This window comes from Anabrus simplex, chromosome 2 (assembly GCF_040414725.1).
Source record: "Anabrus simplex isolate iqAnaSimp1 chromosome 2, ASM4041472v1, whole genome shotgun sequence".
In the NCBI taxonomy this organism is placed as follows: Eukaryota; Metazoa; Arthropoda; class Insecta; order Orthoptera; family Tettigoniidae; genus Anabrus; species Anabrus simplex.
The window spans coordinates 1,142,987,759-1,143,007,675 of NC_090266.1; the positions used below are offsets into that span (position 1 = coordinate 1,142,987,759).

The following is a 19,917-nucleotide window of genomic DNA, read 5'->3' on the forward strand; positions in this document are numbered from 1 at the left end:
ACCGGGCGAGTTGGCCGTGCGCGTAGAGGCGCGCGGCTGTGAGCTTGCATCCGGGAGATAGTAGGTTCGAATCCCACTATCGGCAGCCCTGAAGATGGTTTTCCGTGGTTTCCCATTTTCACACCAGGCAAATGCTGGGGCTGTGCCTTAATTAAGGCCACGGCCGCTTCCTTCCAACTCCTAGGCCTTTCCCATCCCATCGTCGCCGTAAGACCTATCTGTGTCGGTGCGACGTAAAACCCCTAGCAAAAAAAAGATTACATTTTAGAAAAAGGTGGTTACATAGTTAGAAATTTGAACCTTCCCCTCGTGTAAGTCGGCGGAGGTTGCTACAGAGAGATAAAACTGATGGCCATTACCTGGGCTGATGAACTGCCTGGCGAAGGATGAGGCGCTCCGCCTCCTGTCTTAACACACACTCTTAGAAATTCGGCGATCAAATGACAAGGTAGCCAGAAAAGCTGCAGCTTATATACCCGAAGGGAAGGTTCGAGAGGAGTCTGGACTAATCCGGACACACCCTCTCAATTTTTATTGGATAATTCAAAAAGCGACAATAAGCCTATGATAGGCTGAAAAATAATTACTGAAAATTCCTATTGGCCAGATTCAAAACTGGCGGAATAAGAAAGAAGTATAGCCAACCCACAAATAAATGAACATTGATACAGTTATGAAATCATAGAAACACAAAACTTCTTTAAATTACAAGTTCTTCCACCTTGCACCAGAGTGCATGACTAGAGTTTTTGTAATGACATCTATGGAGGAAAGTTTAAAATTGTTGAAGTACACCAAAACAAAACAAAACAAAATACCTCCAATCAGTTTAGGAAACATAGAAATGACAAACTTCAATTATGCAGTAGTGACATCTTTTGATTAATGTCCCAACTTCATGCAATAGCAGTTTCACGTTCTGTTGGATAGATAGAGTTCATTAAGGCGCTTCTTTTGAATGCGCGGAGTTGAGGTGTACCTCCCGGTACAAAAATTATAATTATAATCGTTAACTCATTTCTTTCTTAATCTATTTACCTTCCAGGGTTGGTTTTCCCTCGAACTCAGCAAGGGATCCTACATTTACTACCTCAAGGGCAGTATCCGGTGCGTGAGGACCAGTACCTCTCCCAGGCGGTCTCACTTTCTATATTGAACAGGGGTCTTGTGGAGAGGTGGGAAGATTGGAAGGGATAGACAAGGAAGAGGAAAGGAGGCGGCCCTGGCCTTAAGTTAGGTACCATCCCGACATTTGCCTGGAGGAGAAGTAGGAAGCCACAGGAAACCACTCCAAGGATGGCTGAGGTGGGAATCGAAGCCCCCTCTTCTCATTTGACCTCCCGAAGCTAAGTAGACCCCGTTCCAATTCTCGTACCACTTTTCAAATTTCGTGGCTGAGCCAGAAATCAAACCCCGGCCTCCGTGGGTGGGGAAGGGGTGCAGCAAATCACACTAACCACTACATCACAGAGGCAGACATTAATAATAATAATAATAATAATAATAATAATAATAATAATAATAATAAAAAAATGTCATATGGCCTTTAGTGCCGGGATATCCCAGGACGGGTTCGGCTCGCCATGTGCAGGTCTTTCTATTTGACTCCCGTAGGCGACCTGCGCGTCGTGATGAGGATGAATTGATGATGAAGGCAACACATACACCCAGCCCCGTGCCATTGGAATTAACCAATTAAGGTTAAAATCCCCGACTCGGCCGGGAATCGAACCCGGGACCGTCTATAATATTAACAATAATACAGTAATAATACTTATGCAGTCTACCCCTTAATCCCGTTTTTTGTTACGGGTTCGAGGATACGGTGAAAGGAATTTGTACGGCATGTTTTTACGGCTGGATGTGCTTCCTGACGCCAACTTCATCTATGGAGCTAATGAAGATGAAATAAATGATGGTGAACGAAAATTGTGTAAGGAGGTGGAAGGAATTGGTTGTGGCCTATGAATAGGAACTGTCCCAGCATTTCCCTGGTAGTGAAAATGGGAAACCACAGTGAACCATTCTCAGGACAGCCAACGGTGGGATTCGAACACAGGCGTCTCCCAAATGCAGCTTAGCTCCATAACCCTAGTGCGTGAACACACGCGACCACTCCGGTCGGTAATAATAATAATAATAAAAATAATAATAATAATAATAATAATAATAATATTTTTTTGCTAGGGGCTTTACGTCGCACCGACACAGATAGGTCTTATGGCGACAATGGGATAGGAAAGGCCTAGGAGTTGGAAGGAAGCGCCCTTGGCCTTAATTAAGGTACAGCCCCAGCATTTGCCTGGTGTGAAAATGGGAAACCACGGAAAACCATCTTCAGGGCTGCCGATAGTGGGATTCGAACCTACTATCTCTTTCTACGTAACATGTCTAGCTACATGGCTAAATGGTTAGCAAGCTGGCCTTTGGCCACAGGGGTCCCGGGTTCGATTCCTGGCAGGGTCGAGAATTTTAACCTTAATTGGTTAATTTCGCTGGCACGGGGGCTGGGTGTATGTTTCGTCTTCATCATCATTTCATCCTCATCATGACGCGCAGGTCGCCTAGGGGAGTCAAATAAAAAGACCTGCATCTGGCCATACGCCATTTCATTTCATGACTGCCCAGTTATTCGACAATTGGAGTCTAGTGTATGTTCCCTTCTCGTCCGCCTCTGTGTTGTAGTCGTTAGCGTGATTAGCTGCCACCCCCGGAGGCCCGCGTTCGATTCCCACCTCAGCCATCCTGGAAGTGGTTTTCCGTGGTTTCCCTACTCCTCCTCCAGGCAAATGCCAGATGGTACCTAACTTACGGCCACGGCCGCTTCCTTCCATCTTCCTTGCCTATCCCTTCCAATCTTCCCATCCCCCTACCAGGCCCCTGTTCAGCATAGCAGGTAAGGCCGCCTAGGCGAGGTACTGGTCCTCCTCCCCGGCTGTATCCTAACAACCAAATGTCTCAAGCTCCAGGACACTGCCCTTGAGGCGGTAGATGTGAGTCCGAGGGAAAAACCAACCCTGGAGGGTAAACAGACTAAGAAAGAAAGAAAGAAAGAAAGATGTTCCCTTCTCAGGCAAAGCGGCAAGCCTTCGCAAGACACATGGAGAAATGTGGTTTTCTCGTGAGTGGAATTACAATGTTTTCATTGCCTAGCAACGGTAATATACAGGTATTATTAATGGCACAATCACTACTGTACTATATGCACTGCTACTGAAAATATTGAAGTGAATGAGTGGATTTCGAAATGCAAAATTAAAACAAGATCAATGCAGCGGAAGTAAGCATTTTTACGTACCAAGTCAGTGGGAGGTACAAACTGACGCATATTATAGAATGAATAGTTTGGAAAAGGGACTCTGTGTATATGTCTTTTCATCATCATCATCATCTGTTTACCCTCCAGGGTCGGCTTTTCCCTCGGACACAGCGAGGGATCCCACCTCTTCAATCTCCTCAAGGGCAGTGTCCTGGAGCTTCAGACTCTTGGTCGGGGATACAACTGGGGAGAATGACCAGTACCTCGCCCAGGCGGCCTCACCTGCTATGCTGAACAGGGGCCTTGTGGAGGGATGGGAAGATTGGAAGGGATAGGCAAGGAAGAGGGAAGGAAGCGGCCGTGGCCTTACGTTAGGTACCATCCCGGCATTCGCCTGGAGGAGAAGTGGGAAACCACGGAAAACCACTTCCAGGATGGCTGAGGTAGGAATCGAACCCACCTCTACTCAGTTGACCTCCCGAGGCTGAGTGGACCCCGTTCCAGCCCTCATACCACTTTTCAAATTTCGTGGCAGAGCCGGGAATCGAACCCGGGCCTCCGGGGGTGGCAGCTAATCACGCTAACCACTACACCACAGAGGCGGACATATGTCTTTTCACGAGTGTTTAATCCTGATGTAAACATGGTATGTACACGCCTCCGCTAAAGAAAGAGTTGTGATTCGCTCAGCGTATAGCACCCAACTCCACCCCGTCAACGTCTCGTGTTCGGACGTACAGGGCTGCGCATCGCATACGACAACAGTGCGAAGATCTGAAATATTGAATAAACGACTAAACCTGGATTCTGTTCACTTAGTTTATTGAACACATTCACAATGCACTGCCTATGATCACTTCTGAGCGGTTTTCCTCTTTTGTGCTTCACTACACGCGACGGTCCTACCTCTTGCTCCATTTCTCTCACTATGAATACCGACACTGACTGCTGCTGCAAGATGCAACACCTTATCTCCACACTGTACAGTTTGGGACTTTCCCTCACTACGAGAAGACTTCCTGTATTACACCACACCCTGTGCCTTCATTTCTCGTTATTTAATCACTATTTTACCGGTATATGTGACAACCATATTTTCATTTGATTACGTACTCTTCCAAACTCTCTAAATGTAAGAAACTAAAATAAAATTAATGCCACGTACTACTTTTCTTCAAGCTCGCATGCAGTCGAGTGAGTGCGACGGTTGCTTTCTCCAATCAAATACGCCTCTATATCCACGTGCAAAGGCAAGGAGCTCCGCCTATCTTTTTACACCAGGATTAAACTCTCGTGAAAAGACATGTAGTGGTAGACAAAAATACTAAATCAAAAAAAAATATTGGAAAATGAGCAGGATCAACTCTTTTCTAAACGGCTCACTGAAAACCGTTAGAAGCAACGATAAATATCCGTACCCCTAGAGGTACGCGTATCACACTTTGAAAACCACTGGTTTAAACGACTCATGAAAGGGTAAGCCTGCTATTCTGTTTTAGTGCGTATTTGTGTGTGTAAAAGAGAAAGTAAGAGAGAAAGAAAGAAAGAAAGACATTTTTTTTTTTTTTTTTGCTAGTTGCTTTACGTCGCACCGACACAGATAGGTCTTATGGCGACGACGGGACAGAAAAGGGCTAGGAGTGGGAAGGAATCGGCCGTGGCCTTAATTAAGGTACAGCCCCACCATTTGCCCGGTGTGAAAATGGGAAACCACGGAAAACCATTTTCAGGGCTGCCGATAGTGGGGTTCGAACCTACTATCTCCCGAATACTGGATTATGGCCGCACTCAAGCGACTGCAGCTAACGAGCTCGGTGAAAGACAGAAAGAGAATATCAGTATGAAGGAGGGAAATGCTGCTCACTCATTTGAATAGACCACCAACGGATGTCTTAACTGATAGCCACACCAAGTTTCACATTAATAGATCTGGCCTAACTCAAAGAGCTGCCTTGTTAGTACCGATGTTACAATTAATAGAAGCCTTTATCTTTCACTCAGGGGATACCTGGTCGAGGCGGTACAGGCGTGCATGGTTCACTCGGAAGGACGTGGGTTCGATTCCCCGTCAGGAAGTCCAAAAATTTGAGAAATTAGATTTTCACTTCCGGAGGTGCATATGGCTCCGAGATTCACCCAGCCTGTACAAAATAAAAGGAGTACCAGGTTAATTCCTGGGGGCAAGGTGGCCGGGCGCTGCGATTACCACTCTACCCCACCAAATACCGAGGTTACGGATGGTGGAAGTCTTTTCCTTCCACCAATCCCAGGGCCTTCATGGCCTGTACATAGATGGCTGCATTTTTTTAAAAGTCTTTAACTCCTTCAGAGACCTCCATGGCCTTTGACGGAGACATCTAGTAAAGTACAAGACCTTGCGGTCATACTTGCGCCAATTAGTGTTTACCTCTGGTATACAGGACAATCACCTTCTGTCATAGTCAAGGTGGAGGTCGTAGCGTTACCGGTTCGAACCCACGAGGAGCGTGCTGGCACCACTTGAGACATTTACTGCGCCTTCCAACGTGCAAAGCCCCGCCCTCAGACGGCGGCAAGGCCACTCACAAATACAGATATCCACCCATCGTTCTGATAACACATATTTCGTTTATGAATAAGCTATAAAAGTGAACTAATATATCAGACAAGAGACCCGTTATTATAATTACTAAAACTTCGAGCTGGCTGAGTTCCAAATGATGTGAAGGACGTCCACATCTCTTATACGGGGGGTCATCGTCTTCAAACGCGTGATCGTTTGATGGCACATTTGTATCTAGATTAAAATTGCCCCGGCTTGAGCTTAGATCTTCTTCGCCTGATACTCGCCACTCGGTGGATAATCAGGGGATGAAATCTTATTATATAAAAACATGACATAAGAAATTTGTCAACTGGCGAAGCCTGTACCGAGCTCGATAGCTGCAGTCGCTAAAGTGTGGCCAGTATATAGTATTCGGGAGACAGTAGGTTCGAACCCCATTGTCGGCAGCTCTGAAAATGGTTTTCCGTGGTTTCCCATATTCACACCAGGTAAATGCTGGGGCTGTACCTTAATTAAGGCCACGGCTGCTCCCTTCCCACTCCTAGGCCTTTCCCGTCCCATCGTCGCCATAAGACATATCTGTGTCGGTGCGACGTAAAGCAACTAGCGAAGCCTGTAGAAGAGCTTAGGAGCGATGAAGACTGGTTGTGGATAGTTATTTGAATGAGATTTTCAGTGCTGTTTTCCTTAAGCGACAGCTCTAGGCTTTAGAAGTTGATCGGGCAAAGGGTGGGCAAACTTATACCGGGTAGGCAAAAACAAAATGGCCCGGAAAATATTTATAAAACTGATGTGGAAGTGACACTTGTTACTGAATAGGAAAACTACCCATCATAGGAAATGCTGAAAATCGTCATTTCGATGCACCAATCAGTTGCTGTTACATGTCTCCCGCATGCTCAACCCGCGAAGAGCAAAATAAAACTGGCCCGGAAAATATTTATAAAACTTTGGCTAAGATTTAATGAATTTTATCGGGTAAACACCAAATGTGTCAGCATACATCTTTTACATGCCGACATCGTACGACATGGAGTGTCCAATGGATTTTAATCCGCCCTTCAATAATGCGACTACCTCTGCCGGGTTTGATCCGGAGACCGACACCCAGCACTGATCTTTAAACAATAATTACAATTTGTGCAATATATTTTGATAGCATGCGTGAATATCTATATTATAGTGTAATATTTTTATTTAACTTGTGTGTCCGGCTCCATGGCTAAATGGTTAGCGTGCTGGCCTTTGGCCATAGGGGCCACGGGTTCGATTTCCAGCAGGGTCGGGAATTTTAACCACCATTGGATAATTTGGCTGGGTGTATGTGTCCTCTTCATTATCATTGCATCCTCATCACGACGCGCAGGTCGCCTACGGGGGTCAAATCAAAAGACCTGTAAACGGCGAGCCGAACACGTCCTGGGACACTCCCGGCACTAAAAGCGATTTCATTTTGTGTGTTTGACAGACTGAAGAGCTTTTAAGTTCCAGTTAAGTTTTTGTCACATACGACGTTATCTAATCAATAACGACGATATGATTTTACATATTAGATGCCAAGCCCCGCCTCCGTGGTGTAGTGGTTAGTGTGATTAGCTATCAACCCCGGAGGCCCGGGTTCGATTCCTCGCTCTGCCACGAAATTTGAAAAGTGGTATGAGGGCTGGAACGGCGTCCTCTCATCCTCGGGAGGCCAACTGAGTAGAGGTGGGTTCGATTCTCAACTTAGCCATCCGCGAAGTGCTTTTCCGTGGTTTCCCACTTCTCCTCCAGGCAAATGCCGGAATGATAGCTAAATTAAGTCGTCTGCCGTTTCCATCCCTTCCAATCACCGCACATGGCTTCTGTTCAGCATAGCAGGTAAGGAAGAATAGGCGAGGTACTGGTCCTCCTCCCCAGTTTTATCATCCTCACCCAAGCCTCACGCTCCAGGAGGCAGAGTTGGGATCCCTCGCTGAGTCCGAGGGAAAAACCTACCCTGGAGGGTAAACAGTTTAAGAAAGGGAGCTGCCAAGCCTATTCCTATGCTTCCTCCGACCAACCCGATCATAGCAGCGACACCTTCACACTATTCTTCACAGGCACTGGCAGCTTAAGGAAAGGTGTTACACTACCAAAGAAATTTGTCAAATAACTTTTATAATATACCTTTTACGAAATATCTGACACTATGATCGAGAGCCTCACCGCAGGAGAGTGTCTGTTCAAAAGGTGTTCATTCCTTCTTCTTCTTCTTCTTCTTCTTCTTCTTCTCCTTCTCTTTATCTGGTTACCCTCCAGGGTCGGTTTTTCCCTAGTACTCAGCGAGGGATCCCATCTGTACCGCCTCAAGGGCAGTGTCCTGGAGCTTCAGACTCTGGGTCTGGGGATACAACTGGGGAGGATGACCAGTTACTTGCCCAGGCTGCCTCACCTGCTATGATGAACAGGGGCCTTGTGGGGGGATGGGAGTTTGGAAGGGATGGACAAGGAAGAGGGAAAGAAGCGGCCGTGGCCATAAGTTAGGTACCATCCCGGCATTTGCCTGGAGAAGTGGGAAACCACGGATAACCACTTCGTGGATGGTTGAGGAGGGAATCGAACCCCCCCCCCCTCTACTCAGTTGACCTCCCGAGGCTGAGTGGACCCCGTTCCAGCCCTCGTAACACTTTTCAAATTTCGTGGCAGAGCCGGAAATCGAACCCGGGCCTCCGGGGGTGGCAGCTAATCACACTAACCACTACACCAGAGGCGGACAATTAAGACTATCCAGCAAAGAAAAATGAGCAATTTCTTCAAACCGTGCTAGATTTCAAGCTTTGAGGCTTCATAACATTGTTCATGAAATTTTGAATTCGATTATCCGGAGTTTTGCTTAACCGGATGACCCCTGGCACGGATAATCGAGTTCCTTTGGTTACATGGGTGGAAGTGTTACAGGAATTCGTTTCGAAATCTCTCAACGCATATGTAAAATTTCACTTTTGGCCAGGGGCCGATGACCCAGACGTTAGGTCCTGTAAACCACAAGCATCATCATCATCATCATCATCATCATCATCATCATCATCATCATCACTTTTGACCCTTATAACGTGAATAACTAAAGACCATTTGTATTATACAGTACAGTTTTCGATACAGCGGATACTAACGGAGAAATCTGGCTTTTACATGTTTTGCTCCCCCCTTAATATTACAGCGTTACCCTATACAAATAAAACATACCCTGGGTGTGTCAGAATGCTCTACCCCAGCTTCTAGGGATGATACAGGAGTCGGTATTGCCGTGCGGGTGAACTGTGATAGAGTGCGCGGTCAGGCAACACAGCGAGCATGGCTAGCGGTTAGCGTACGGAATAAACGTTTAGTTTACGAGGAGAGTTCTTTTGAGTGCACGTTAGTGTTACATTCCTACACTTGTTATTGAACGTTATTTGTGTTAGCAATCACGTATAATACTGGACAGTGGATATTTCTAGTTCAAACATTTCTCATAAAGAAGAAATCATTTGACAGAAGCATTCGCAAATTTCTACTTCGTTTTCGTGGTGCTGCAAGGCCTTTGAAAGAATACAGACCGGGCGAGTTGGCCGTGCGGTTAGGGGGGCGCAGCTGTGAGCTGGCATACGGGAGATAGTGGGTTCGAACCCCACTGTCGGCAGCCCTGAAGATGTTTTTTCGTGGCTTCCCATTTTCAGAGCAGGCAAATGCTGGGGCTGTGCCGTAAATAAGGCCACGGCCGCTTCCTTCCAATTCCTAGCCCTTTCCTATCACATCGTCGCCATAAGACCTATCTGCGTCGCTGCGACGTAAAGCCACTAACAAAGCATACATAACAGAGTTAGGTAAGAAACAGGGTTTGTTTTAAACAAGAAATAACATATGTACAGTAAGCTAAGTTATTTTTGAATGTGTGTACTTGAAAATTGCAGACAGTACCGGTATCACATGTGAGTGTAAGTGGCCTTGGTCTAACTGTTGGCCTAAAATGGCACCTTCATGCCTTATCTTTATCTCACGACTAATAGTCCCACAGGGGAGCCGTGGAAATAATATAAATTATGCCAATAAATTGTTCGTTATTAATATCTGAGTTTTGAAAGACATATTTATGATCATCAGCTTTTCGCAATGGGAAGAGTTTACATTTTTAAAATATTCCCCACGTGAGGCTCGAACTCACAACCCCGGCATCTCTCGGCTACTGTCTTATAAGTACCGTGCGCTAACCAATTGCGCCACTGGGGAATGCGGTTGCTGTTTGTTACCACAAACATAATAACCGAAACCCTCTCGAAAATGCATACCGCAGCCTTCCGACGAGTCAGCACCACTAACGTCATCCAGCGGCTCGCGGTTATACATAGAGACGGGAATTTGCCTATTTGCGTATTTTATTCCTGTGTTCAGAAACGTTGGCTTTTGAGATATAAATCCGTTTTAGGTTTATTTAAGCTAGATTTAGTTGGTTTAATTGTGCCTATAAATGCCTATTTCAGGGGTTTGTGCCTATTTGGAGTATAACTGCCTATTATATGCCTTTTTAATCTATTTTAAAGAACCCGGTTTTCTTCCAGTGCATTATATTGTAACTGATGTGCTCGACAGTATTATCTTCTCATTTCTCAAGATCTGTTTACCCCGCGATCAAAAATGGGAATTCTTGGAAGTCACCAGAAATAGTTATTGGGAAATTTTCGTCTGGAGAAACAAGGAACAGCTTGACCTCGAAGCCTTCAACCCCTCCAACATTCTAAGACATATGCGAGAACCAATCAACGTCGAACCCTTATACCTCCATCTCGATGTGAATTGTTGTACGCGTACACTTAATCTTCAGAATGTGCTGTGATTTATTTTGAAGAAGAAGGGTGTCTGTGGCAATGCCCGAAGAAAGATCATCGGGCGAGTTGGATGTGCGCTTAGGGGCGCGCAGCTGTGCGCTTGCATCCGGGAGAAAGTGGGTTCGAGCCCCACTGTCGGCAGCCCTGAAGACGGTTTTCCGTGGTTTCCCATTTTCACACCAGGCAAATGCTGGGGCTGTACCTTAATTAAGGCCACGGTCGCTTCCTTCCCACGCCTAGGCCTTTCCAATCCCATCGTCCCCACAAGGCCTATCTGTGTCGGCGTGACTTAAAAAGAAGGTAATTGCAAAGAAAAATCGTCGAAATAATACTGGCTGAAGCGGTGGATCACAGGGGATCCCAATTTCACTACGGATGGAAAGGTAGTCTTCTGCCAAGCTTGGTAAGTTCGTTTGTTCCTTATATATATATACATACATACATACATACATACATTATCATTATAGACTGTTATGCCTTTCAGCGTTCAGTCTGCAAGCCTCTGAGAATTTACTAAACGTCGCCACAATCCTCGATTTGCAACTAGTGTTGTGGCTTCATTTAGTTCTATACCTCTTATCTTTAAATCGTTAGAAACAGAGTCTAACCATCGTCGTCTTGGTCTCCCTCTACTTCTCTTACCCTCCATAACAGAGTCCGTTATTCTCCTAGGTAACCTATCCTCCTCCATTCGCCTCACATGACCCCACCACCGAAGCCGGTTTATGCGTACAGCTTCATCCATCGAGTTCATTCCTAAATTAGCCTTTATATCCTCATTCCGAGTTCCCTCCTGCCATTGTTCCCACCTGTTTGTACCAGCAATCATTCTTGCTACTTTCATGTCTGTTACTTCTAACTTATGAATAAGATATCCTGAGTCCACCCAGCTTTCGCTCCCATAAAGCAAAGTTGCTCTGAAAACAGACCGATGTAAAGATAGTTTCGTCTGGGAGCTCACTTCCTTCTTACAGAATACTGCTGATCGCAACTGCGAGCTCACTGCATTAGCTTTACTACACCTTGATTCAATCTCACTTACTATATTACCATCCTGGGAGAACACACAACCTAAATACTTGAAATTATCGACCTGTTCTAGCTTTGTATCACCAATCTGACATTCAATTCTGTTGGATTTCTTACCTACTGACATCAATTTAGTCTTAGAGAGGCTAATTTTCATACCATACTCATTGCACCTATTTTCAAGTTCCAAGATGTTAGACTGCAGGCTTTCGGCACAGTCTGCCATTAAGACCAAGTCGTCAGCATAGGCCAGGCTGCTTACTACATTTCCACCTAACTGAATCCCTCCCTGCCATTTTATACCTTTCAGCATATGATCCATGTAAACTACAAACAGCAAAGGTGAAAGATTACAGCCTTGTCTAACTCCTGTAAGTACCCTGAACCAAGAACTCATTCTACCATCAATTCTCACTGAAGCCCAATTGTCAACATAAATGCCTTTGATTGATTTTAATAATCTACCTTTAATTCCATAGTCCCCCAGTATAGCGAACATCTTTTCCCTCGGTAACCTACTAATTTTACGTATTGTGGAAAGTTATTTTGTTGCAATGCTGTATTAGTCGTGAACTTTCACTAATTTATATTACAAAAATGTAGATAATCATTTTATTGCTGAACGAGGAGTTAGAACGCCGATGGTCTCTTGTCCCAGAGTGGATGAAAATTAAAAATCGGCAATTTGAACTCTGATTCAATTCCCCCGAAATTAGAGATTTACAACTAAAATATTTCTTTCTTTCTTTCAGCCCTCCAGGGTAGGTTTTTCCGAACGGACTCAGCGAAGGATCCATCCTCTACCATGTCAAGGGCAGAGTCCTGGAGCACGAGACTTTTGGTCTGGGAATACAACCGGGGAGGAGGACTAGTACCTTTCCCAGGCCGCCTCACCTTCTATGCTGAACAGGGGCCTTGTGAAGGCATGGAAAGTTTGGAAGGGACAGGTAAATAAGAGGGAAGGAAGTGGCCGCGCCTTTAAGTTAGGTACCATCTCGGCATTCCCCTGAGGAGAAGTAGGAAACTACAGAAAACCACTTCGAGGATGGCTGAGGTGGGAATTTTATTTTTTGCTAGCGGCTTTACGTCGCACCGACACAGATAGGTCTTATGGCGACGATGGGATAGGAAAGGTCTAGGAGTTGGAAGGAAGCGGCCGTGGCCTTAATTAAGGTACAGCCCCATCATTTGCCTGGTGTGAAAATGGGAAACCGCGGAAAACCATATTCATGGCTGCCGACAGTGGGATTCGAACCCACTATCTCCTGGATGCAAGCTCACAGCTGCGCTCCCCTAACAGCACGGCCAACTCGCCCGGGGATGTGGGAATCGAACCACCTCTACTCAGTTGACCTCCCAAGGCGTAGTGGACCCCGTTCCAGCCCTCGTGCCACTTTTCAATCTTCGTGGCAGAGAAGGGAATCAAACCCGGGCCTACGATGGTGGCGGCTAATCACGCTAACTACTACACCACAGAAGCGGACTACAACTGAATTGTAATTTTTTTAAATTGTGAGTAACTTTAACCAGCGCTATGTGTAGGCTCTAGTGAACTCTTTTACACTTCCGCAATGCCTTCGCGAAACATAGGTTGAAGATCGAATGTGGAGTAGCTAGGACGATATTTCAGACCACTATTCTCAGAGGTCCCGGGGACCAGTGAATGATTATAGCCCGTCGACCGTTATTTCAGGCCTTGAGTGCTATTTCGTAAATCAAAGGTAGTAGTAACATAACGGGTGTGGATGGAGTGGAGTTCTTGTAGGGGATCAAGCTGACCAGGATATGGCCTGGGCCCCTGGCGGGGCGGAAAGGTGCCCTTAATAGGGCAGAGTTTGGTGGGGGTGTTGGTACTCTGTTACTAGAGGCCAACGGTGAGCCGGGAGCAACATCAGGTGGATGGTCACCCATCCAATAGGTGACCATGCCCAATGTTGCTGTCATAATTGATTGTGGAAAGTGAACATAATAGGGAACATGCATGATCCGGGGTTTTAATTAAAAATATGATAATCTGATACAAAATTGCATGCAGAATTCAAAAATGTGATCAGAATGTACAAATAATAACTCCAAACATGATAAAAATCTACGAAAATGTCACGTCACGCAAGTACGCGATCTCATTGGCCTGACGTCATCGTACAGGTTGACTGAATTAGCAGACGAAATAACACGTAGTGTGCTGTGAGAAGCAGGATACACTTCGCGTATTTCTACTTTACGTTAGTGTCTAGTATGGTTAAATTCGAGGTCTATACATTGGATAATAATCTGAGTGGTATATTTTAGACTTAAAATGAATCCTGCGCAGACAGTGAGGCAGAAAACTTATAAATGGTGTAGAGTTCCGATGTGCAATGGCACATCGCATACCATCCCAAACAAATTGTTTATAAACGTTCCAAAGACGCTAAAACTAGGGAGAAATGGATTTTGGCGAGCTGGAGAAATGCTGGTGATATATCGGAAAAGTATACAGTTTATTTTTTTGAAGATTTTAACGTAAGATGAATTTGTTTGAATTTTCAAATCACTTTTCCATGTCAGCTGTTCTAGTGGCAAAACTTTAAATTTTAATGTATGATGCTTTATTTAAATGCTTCAATTACATCTTGGAATATGAAAGTAATAAACGGTGCATTAAATAATGCTGATTATTAAAGTATTCTCCAAACCTAACCTATGTTTTGGGTGATCCATGTCAAAATAATAAATCGAAGGGGTTATGAACCATTTTGACAGCTCTAATTCTACCAATATATCTTGGCATGGGACAGTTATGTATGTCTTTATTGAAGAGCTTAATTGGTAAAGAAATTTAAGGCTATATCTAAATACCCTATAATGTAACAAAGAATAGGCGTGTACGTCATGAAACGAAACGACGTGAATTTAACAAATGTATAACTCTACACAAAATCAATGCTTGTCTGTTGGAGTCTTATAAGTTAACAATGCTCAATTATGATAATTATCATAATATTAATGAAATAAATAACATAATTGCATACAGGTGAAAATAGTGATGTAGGTGTTTAAAATATAATCCAACTTAGCCTAAGTTTTAGGTTATACAAGCCAAGTCAATAAACCGAAGGGTAAAAATACCGCGCGAGTTGGCCGTGCGGTTAGGAGTGCGCAGCTGTGAGCTCGCATCCGGGAGATAGTGGGTTTTGAATCCCACTGCCGGCAGCCCTGAAGATGGTTTTCCGCGGTTTCCTATTTTCACACCAGGCAAATGCTGAGGCTGTACCTAAGGCCACGGCCGCTTTGTTCCCATTCCTAGGCCTTTCCTGTCCCATCGTCGCCATAAGACCTATATGTGACGGTGTGACGTAAAGCAAACAACAACAAAATAAAAAAATTAAAGTCACAGCACCCAAAGACATTCCTGTATTGAGCGACTAAAATGTCACCAGGACACTTTTCTTTCCTGATATGCTCAGCTTGTTAAAAGCCAAATGTAATTAATGTTACTGGCTTCACGCCCCGCTAACTACTTCTACGATTTTCGGAGACGCCGATGTGCAGGAATTTAGTCCTGCAGGAGTTATTTTACGTGCCAGTAAATCTACCGACACGAGGCTGACGTATTTGAGCACCTTCAACTACCACCGGACTGAACCAGGATCGAACCTGCCAAGTTGGTGTCAGAAGGCCAGCACCTCAACAGTCTGAACCACTCAGCCCGACTTGTGAAAACTAGATGAAGTCATATTTACCTTTATCATGTTTAACTTTTTCCCTCCACAAAGATATTTAATTCTCTTTCATGGGCCCCGGAAGTGGGTAGACCAGTTGTCCCAACCATAAATATATATATTTTTTGGGAATGATAGATTATAGCCCTATAGTACTATGATCTTTCTTTCTTTCTTTCTTTCCTTCTTTCTTTCTTTCTTAATCAGTTTATCCTTCAGGGTTGGTTTTCTCTCGGACTCAGCGAGGGATTTCACCTCTACCACTTCCAGGGCAGTGTCCTGGAACGTGAGACTTTGAGTATGGTGATGAAACTGGTGAGGAGGGCCATTACCTCTCCCAGGAGGCCTCACCTGTTATGCTCAACAGGGGCCTTTGGAGGATGGGAGGATCGGAAGGGACAGACAAGGAAGAGGGAAGGAAACGGCCGTGGCCTTAGGTGCCTGGAGGAGAAGTAGGAAAATACGAAAAACCACTTCGAGGATGGCTGAGGTGGGATTCGAAACCCTTCTACTCAGTTGACCTCCCGAGGCTGAGTAGACCCCGTTCCAGCCCTCGTACTATTTGTTTTCAACTTTCATGGCAGAGCCGGGAATCGAAACCGGGCCTCCGGGAGTGGTACACATTAATCACTACACCACAGAAGCGGACTAGTACTATAATGCTACCTATATGTTTATGTTAGTGCTGAAATCCGATTTCTTACTTTACTAATGCTGAAAGCCCGAAAATGTAATGTTATTCTTTAATAGGGGAATCAGTCTAGAAGGAAATGTTGAAAGTGATGTGATATCTATCCAGATTCGTTGCTATCCTTATACTATAGGTTACAGTACATTGCACGTATATAAAAGACGCCACTTACAAACTTGCTTTTTATCCGCGAATTTCTGCGGCCACAAAAGTCACTATTTTTCAAGAATGATGACATCTACACATGATAGATTGTCTGATTGTGCTGTTTTGAACCTTTCTTCTGTCATTTTGAAGTTATTCGCGATCATGAATAATAAACAATCGGCTTTTAGCAACGGCTGATGCACAACGGCTGGTAGAGCTCCATGCGGTACTGGATCGTGACGTCACAGCGCGCCGCTTACGTCAGAGGCCGTTTCACTCGCCTTGCGGAAAGGCACTATTAAATATTTTTTTAATGGTAGAAAACAAGGCAACATACCACAATGTAATACGTTTACATACTATTTCATTGGTGTACTTTTCAAAAAAAATATTTTTGAAAATGATGCATGTTCCCAATTGTCGGAGGGAAGTTAGGGAAGTCAGAGAGGGTGCAGGCGTAACAGGGGGTTAAGATGAGGAGTTAAGCGTCTTGGAACAGGGCGGTGTTGGACAGGGGGGGGGGGGGGGGTTAGCTAATAATTAGCTGACGGCTTGGCATAGGCTGGTTAAGGGACGAAAGTAGCTGGATGAGGAGTAAGTTAAGGAGGGTGGAATTATCGAGACTTGGCAGGGCGGGGATTTGAGTAGGAGGGGGTGCTGGGTTCGAGGTAGTGACTGTGAGGCTGAGGGGGTGGGGTGGAGTGTGTGAACAGGTGTTGTGCATGTTTATGGTGTGCCTTAATTGCCTGCTTTAGGAAAGGACAGCCAGGGTAGGAGGCTGCGTGACTGCAATCGCAGTTAGCGCACCTCGCCTGCTCCTTAGGTATTGTGCAGACAGTGTGGCGGTGAGGGCCACCACACCTGTTGCATCTTTTAGCCTCTGGGCATGAAGCCGCAGAGTGGCCCAGTTTCAGGCAATTGTAGCACTGTGTAATGAGTGTGGAGGGGCGGGGGTGAGTAGGTGTTCTGGAGGTGTTAGGTGTAGGTGAGGATTTTCCCTGGGAGGCAGGTTTCTAGGACGATATCGCAGAGGCTAGACATACAAGATGGCATGGCTTGGACGATGTCACAGCGTGTTTAACAAGGCTACAAAGACTATCGTTACAAGGCCAGGCCAGTGGAAGGACCGTTAGTCTGAATTGGTGAGGTCCGGTTTGTACCCGTTGTGCTGTGGGGGGGGCAAACAAAGAGAGTCTGGGGTGCGTATGGTCTAACATCCCATCTAGAGTTTTGTTAAATTGTGACAAAAAGTAAGTTTATGGGCGCATGCCACGACAATTTCAAATCACGTGGTTTTCTAATTTTTCAACGAGTGTGGCAGCCTTGTGGGCACACATGATGCAGGATCTATTGCAGGCAACAGAAAATAGTCTTCATGACAGCTGATCCGGCTGACCAAAGCCGCCGAATAGCAACATATAAAATATTCACAAATCTGAGATTTATAGTGCCTCCGTTTTAATTCTGTATAAGTAAGAATACTGCTAGAGGCAGCTTGGTGAGTTTCTGGCAAGAATATAGGAAGGATATCTCCTCCACGCTACTCAGGTATCGTTTTGCGTCATTTTAATGATTTTTGTTTCACCCGGTGAACGCGACAGGAAACTGCCAGATTATAACTGAACATTTTTCAGGACATATTTCCATGTAAATTACGAATTTTCTTGTTCCTACTTTAAAGTTTTGAACTTCTAGAAAAAACGCCTCTAATAGTCTTTCTCTTTTTTTAATGAAACAAATGCATGTTTATACTGTCCGACTCGCTGGCTGAATGGTCAGCGTATTGACCGTAGGTTCACAGGGTCCCGGGTTCGATTCCACGCGGGGTCTGCATTTGACACGAGTACAGCTGTTCTACCAGTCCACTGTGAACAGCGACCAACAACATTTCTTTTTCTATAGACCTGTGCACTGCAATGGTGGGAGCTAATATCCCCCCTGCATAAACTGGAGCATCTTCAGACGTCAACAAGCTGCCTGGAGCAATCACCGAGTAGGAGACGAGTGGCTTTACCCCGGTGGAGTCATTTAGGGTTGTGGAAGAAGTCAGAAGAAATGTTGACCGAGCCTCTGGGAAGGTAGCCGCTGTCAGTAAAAAATTCCGTAAGGGTCCTGCAACAGAATCCATGATCGAAAACGATGGTAAAAGTAGCCAGGGTGCTACGAGATGAGGTAGATGAAGCAGTTGAAATAAATCCAGATGAAGTGGCTTCATTGAAGTTTTGTCCAATCACTTCCTGTGATGTTAAGAGATTTCTCTCAGTATAAAACATTCTGCCCGACAGGAGAACAAGATTGTTACCCATAAATATTGAAACGTTGCTTGTTTAAAATTCATTTTATAGTAATTGAGCGTGTTATTGAATTATAAGTATTTTTTCACGCCTTTTTTGGCTAATTTAAGAGCCTATATGCCTGCCTATTTTAACTGTTTTTAGTGCCTATAATTCTCGTCTCTAGTTATAACTATATACTTACAGCTCTCGTCTGCTGGTGCTGGCTAGTATGACGTAATACTTGTATCAGGGATCTCGAAATTTAACTTGTATATGAAAACGTGTCCGCCTCTGTGGTGTAGTGGTTAGCGTGATTAGCTGCCAAACCCGGAGGCCCGGGTTCGATACCCGGCTCGGCCAAAATTTGAAAAGTGGTACGAGGGCTGAAACGGGGTCCACGTAGCCTCGGTAGGTCAACTGAGTAGAGGTGGGTTCGATTTCCATCTCATTCATCCTGGAAGTGGATTTCCGTGGTTTCCCACTTCTCCTCCAGGCAAATGCCAGGATGGTACCTAACTTAAGGCCACGGCCGATTCTTTCCCTCTTCCTTGCCTGTCCCGTCCAATCTCCCCATCCCCTCGCAAGTCCACTGTTCAGCATAGCAGGTGAACCTGCCTGTCGAGGTACTGGTCATCCTCCGCAGTTGTATACGCCGACCCAGAGTCTGAAGCTCCAGGACACTGCCCTTGAGGTGGCAGAGGTGGGATCCGTCGCTGAGTTCGAGGGAAAACCTACCCTGGAGGGTAAACAGATTAAGGAAGAAAGAAAACTTAAAATCAATACGTTTTCATATCTTCTTCTTGGTAACCTGTTTACCCTCGAGGGTTGTTTTTTTCCCTCGACGTTAGCGACGGATCCCGCCTCAGTGTCCTGGAGCGTCAGACATCAGTTCGGGGATACAACTGGGGAGAATGACCAGTGCTTCGCCCAGGCGGCCTCACCTCCTATGGTGAACAGGGGCCTTGTGGGGGATGGGAAGATTGGAAGGGATGAGCAAGGAAGAGGGAAAGAAGCGGCCGTGGCCTTAAGTGAGGTACCATCCTGGCATTTGCCTGGAGGATAAGTGGGAAACCACGGAAATCCACTTCCGGGATGACTGAGATGGGAATCGAACCCACTTCTAGTCAGTTGACCTACCGAGGCTGCGTGGACCTCTTTCCAGCCCTCGTACCACTTTCCAAATTTTGGCAGAGCCGGGAATCGAACCAGGCCCTCCGGGGTTGGCAGCTAATCACGCTAACCACTACACCACAGAGGCGGACCACGTTTTCATATACAAGTCAAATTTCGAGATCCCTGATACAAGTATTATGTCATAGGAGCCAGCACCAGCAGACGATAGCTGTAGGTAGCTATAACCGCGAGCCGCTGGATGACGTTAGTGGTGCTGACTAGTCGGAAAGCAGCGGTATGCGTTTCCGAGAGCGTTTCGACCATTAT

At 45.4% G+C, this 19,917-nt stretch overlaps 1 non-coding gene across 1 annotated transcript; it reads right to left on the reverse strand.

Moving 5' to 3' along the window:
* Positions 1–9,944: 9,944 nt before the first annotated feature.
* On the reverse strand, positions 9,945–10,034 carry TRNAI-UAU (transfer RNA isoleucine (anticodon UAU)). Its single transcript is given in 2 exon segments — positions 9,945–9,980; positions 9,997–10,034. It is a non-coding gene; the product is annotated as a tRNA-Ile (tRNA).
* Between the last annotated feature and the right edge of the window lie 9,883 nt (positions 10,035–19,917).